Raw genomic sequence first — 5,138 nt, 5'->3', positions numbered from 1 at the left:
GTCGGTAACTCCAACTTCAGCTTTCTAGTATTTTTTAAAAGTTATATTTAAGTAAAGTTTTTAATATACTTTCTTTTTCTTGCTTATAAAGTTATTATTTGTATTGATAGCCAATTTATACATCAATTATGATCAACATATAACGATAAAATCATATTTAATCTCAAATTCTAATATAATATAAAAAATTTATTGATTTCACTCGTATATGTTTGTAGAGGATATTATCACTAAAAATTTGTAGGAAAGCAAAATCTGCGATTATTATACTTAATTAAAATTGAAGAGTTTTATTATTATTATTTTATTCATTCAAATTTTAATTATAACAAGACTATAGTTTAATTTATTCATCTGATAGTATATATACATACATTATTAAAATTTCAAGAGTGCTATACATATACAAAACATTTTGATTTAAAATCATATAAATTGGGTCAAATTTAACAAAAAGGACGCTCACCCATACGAGCGTGCTAAAACGCGCGCTATTCAACAACCGTCGTTTTTTTTTGCATTCCTCCTCCTCTACCTCTTCTTTCTTCTTTTCTTTCTTCTTTGCGTTTTTCCTCCTTTTTTTCACATGTTTCATCTTTATCGTCGTTTTTTTATTACTGTTATTATTGCTGCATTTTTTTCTCCTTCTCTTTCTATTGATTTTGCAACATTATGTATTTTTTTCTTCTTTGTTTGATCTTTTCCTCTCAAGAAAAATTATAAGAATATGAAATAAGAAGATGAAGAAGAAGAAGCAGCAAAAGATGAGGAGGTGGAGGAGGAAGAGTTTTGAATTATGTAGAACTTATCAATACACATACACCGAAAATTCTTAAATAATACACCCAAATATCTTCGTGTTACACCCAAATTTGCTGCAAATACAGAAAAATATTTCCTCTAATGCTGTATTTTTTTGTTCTTCTTTTTTTCTTATTTATTTTTTTCTTTTAGTTAAACGAATGTAAGTTCATCCTCTTCCAAGTAATTTTGTACTATTATGTGTTTCTTCTTCTTCTTTTTTATTTGATTTTTTTATTCTTGTTAAAAGAATAAAACAAGAAGAAATCTGAGAAGATAAAACAAGAAAAAAAAGATGAATAAGAAAAAAAAAAGATGATGATGATGATGATGATGATGAAAAAGAATAAGAAGAAGCAGTAGAAGATGAGGAGGAGGGAGAAGAAGAGTTTTGAATTATGTAGAACTTATCAATACACATACACTGAAAATTCTTAAAGAATACACCCAAATATCTTCGTATTACACCCAAATATAGAAAAATATTTTCTTTAATGCAGAACTTTTATATTACATTGAATTCAAACCATCAACGATGAACAACAATTTTCACAAACAAAAACAACATTATTCACCTACAGAATTATAAACTACTAAGGAAAACATTAACTAGAATCGAACCACACCTCAGCCACTTGATTGGATTTAAAATAATCAATTTCGTTCTGGTTCAAACAGTCTAAACTTGAATCATTCATTATCTTCAATAACGAGATAATTGATGATGGAGGAGAAGGAGAAAAAGAAAATAGGAGAAGAAATTCTAATAAAAAAAAAGGAAGAAAAGGAGGAGGAGGTGGTTGTGTTGGTGAATGAGTAAAACAAAAAGAAATTTGAGAAGGTAAAACAAAAAAGAAAATATGAATAAGAAAAAAGAGAAAAAGATGGTGATGATGATGAAAAAAAAAAAGAAGAAGAAGAAACAGTAGAAGATGAAGAGGAGAAAGAGAAAAAATTTTGAATTATGCCAAACTTATCAGCACACATACACTGAAAATTCTTAAACAATACATCCAAATATCTTCGTATTACACCCAAATTTGCTGCAAATACAAAAAAATATTTTCTCAAATGCTGCATTTTTCTTTCTTCTTTTTTTTTATTTCTTTCTTTCTTTTAGTTGAATAAATGTAAGTTCATCCTCTTCTAAGTAATTTTGTATCATTATGTATTTCTTCTTCTTCTTTGTTTGATTTTTTTATTTTTATTCTTGTTAAAAGAGTAAAATAAAAAGAAACTTGAGAAGATAAAATAAGAAAAAAAAGATGGATAAGAGAAAAAAAAGATGGATAAGAGAAAAAAAAGAAGAAGAAGATGACAATGAAAAAGAAGAAGAAGCAGCAGCAGAAGAGAGGATGACGGAGAAGAAGAGTTTTGAATTATGCAGAATTTATCAACACACATACACCGAAAATTCTTAAAAAATACACCCAAATGTCTTCGTGTTAGACCCAAATATTTTCGTGTTATACCCAAATTTGTTGCAGATATAGAAAAATATTTTCTTTAATGCAAAACTTTTACATTACATTCAATTTAAATCATCAACGATGAAACATTATTCACCTACAAAATCATAAACTACTAACGAAAAAATTAACTTGAATCGAACTACACATTAGCTACTTGATTAGATTCAAAACAATAATTAATTTTGTTTTGGTTCAATTGACAATCTGAACTTGAATTATTCATTATTTTCAACAACGAGATAACTGATGATGGAAGAAAAAGAAGAAAAGAAAGGAGGAAAAGAAATTCTAATGGAGGTTAATTACTAAACTAATAACTCAAGTTAATTAAAACGTTAAATACAAAACTAATTCACTTGCTCCGGTCTATTAACAAAAATGAATTCGATTATTAATTATATATATTATTGGGTGGGTTTGGATTAGGTATAAGTAAGAGTAAGAACAACTCAACAGTGGTGTGTCCCCCACATCAAGCTGAATGATACTATTATATAATAAGACGAATGTTAGTTAGAACACCACGCAGCATGTTTTTTTATAAAAATTGTTAACTAAATCTTGAAATAATATCTCTTGGTAGAAATACATTGATGAAGTAACACTACGACATACAGTACTACATGCAGTATATTAATATTGTCGGTTCCACTACGTTATCAACAGCATATCTGCCAACTTCTGCCAACTCTTATTTATAATTGTGTTTCATGGAAATGTGTTTTGTGGATGTGTCTAATAAAAATGTCTTTTTTATAGTTATGTTTAATAGAAGTGTCTTTATAGATATATTTTCTGGATGTGTCTCTTTATATATGTATTTAAAATATATTAATTATTAGACACATCTACAAACACACTTCCATAAAACACAATTATAAATAAGAATTGGCAGAAGTTGGCAGATAATATGTTGGTACCCTATACTTTTCCTAATACTATTATTATGTTTATGAATCTCAAAATGTTGGTTGGTAATTAATTATTAATTATTACACTTCAACCTATATAGTAGTATAACGTACACTTCCCTTAAATAGTTAAATTAAAATTGTATTTGGGTACATACGTTGTATGTATACTTGTATCGCAATCGGTATCAGAGTAAAGTGATCATGTGATGCTGATGTGGTTTGTTTATATAGAACCCAAAATCTCTGTCGTCATTGATGTCACAACTCAATGTGAACCTCAAATAATTCCTCTCCTTAATTAATGTAACCGTCTCCAAAGCCTTACATTATTATTCCTCAGTCAAATCAAATTTCTGATAGCTAAATAATTCTCGTGGCTACTCCAAATAAAGATATCTTTGAATGAAATCAAATTCAAATAGTAAAACATTGTTTAATCTGGAAAGACATTAATTTTTAAACTTAATTATGACACTTTTTAATTTAGATATGGGTGGAAGAATGGTGTAGAACACAGTTATGGAGTGTATAGGTACTTTACGCAGTTGTGGTGTCAACAGCAAATCAAACCCTCCAATTTGTGTTTAAAAAATAAAAAAAATTGTATTACACAAATCGGACCTTCCGATTTGTATTTTAAACAATTAAAAAAATTTAATAATCAAATCGGACTATCCGATTTTCCTTCCCACACAAATCGGATGGTCCGATTTGTATTCATAATTTTTTTAACAAAGACATCGGACAGTCCGATTTCTTCACTTTATGGTTCAAAAAAAATTTCTCACATTCATGTCTAGCACTACTCCACCTCCATACCCAAGCACAACACACACAGAATTTGCATATCCAAAAAAATGAGCCTAATTACGATATACCGAAAAGTAATAGAATAAAAAAAAAGCAGAAGAATATAATATATAACAACTATGTCAAATAAATATTAAAATTAACTATTAAAATTAATTATTAATATAAAATACATACTAAAATATAAAATATATATTAAAAATAAATTAAATTATATATATTTATATATAAATATATAGTGGTTAATTTTAATAATTAATTTTGATGTATAAATAATATTTTTAAATATATAATAACTAGGTTTTTTTTCATAAAAATAACATAAACGTACTAAATAGAATGTTAATGAAGTTGTATGGAAGTAATTAAATGCAGACTTTGTTGTATATATGTAGGCTTTGTAGCTTAGCTTGATGTTAAAAAGTGTCCTATGAAATCAATTACACGGCCGATTGAGCAGTGGAAAATTCATTAGTTATGAACCACTTAAATTATTAAAAAATATTATATNAATAGTACAAATTTTATTTATCAAAAAGATATGGATTGGCTTAAAACACCGAAAGGAGTATTATTATAATAAGCATGTATAGTTATTGGAAAATATATAGTATAATATAATAATAGAATTAACGGATATAGAAGGGCCGCATCACCGTTTTCGGTCCTTGAATTGAATGTCATGACTTTAAAGCTTAAACACATTTCACACTTTCCATGGCCGGAGACAAATTGGTAGGAAAGCCTAACATACACATGATGCTATCGTTATCTCTAGTGATCTTTTGCAATTTGCACTTTGGAACTACATGTCTATTGAGTTGTAGTAGATGTTGACATTTTTAATTAATTAGGTTACTTTGTAACATAGTCATGACTTTATTTAGGGATTATGAATGTCAAATAAATAATGGGTTTTTTTTAGTGAGTTTAATTTTGACATATTGACAGTATAAAACGTTTTATATAATTATGTAATTATATTCATTTTTTTAGATAATTATTTATGTAATTAATATAAAAAATAATTATTTCTATTGATGTGATATTACATAATTAAATATTAAAATACACATAAAATTATATTTTACACTAATAGTATATTAAAATTAAATTTAAATTTTATAAAAAAAATAATATG

The sequence above is a fragment of the Arachis ipaensis genome, chromosome B05 (assembly GCF_000816755.2).
Source record: "Arachis ipaensis cultivar K30076 chromosome B05, Araip1.1, whole genome shotgun sequence".
Lineage (NCBI taxonomy): Eukaryota > Viridiplantae > Streptophyta > Magnoliopsida > Fabales > Fabaceae > Arachis > Arachis ipaensis.
The sequence above is the reverse complement of the archived record's forward strand: the minus strand, read 5'-3'. Positions refer to the sequence as shown.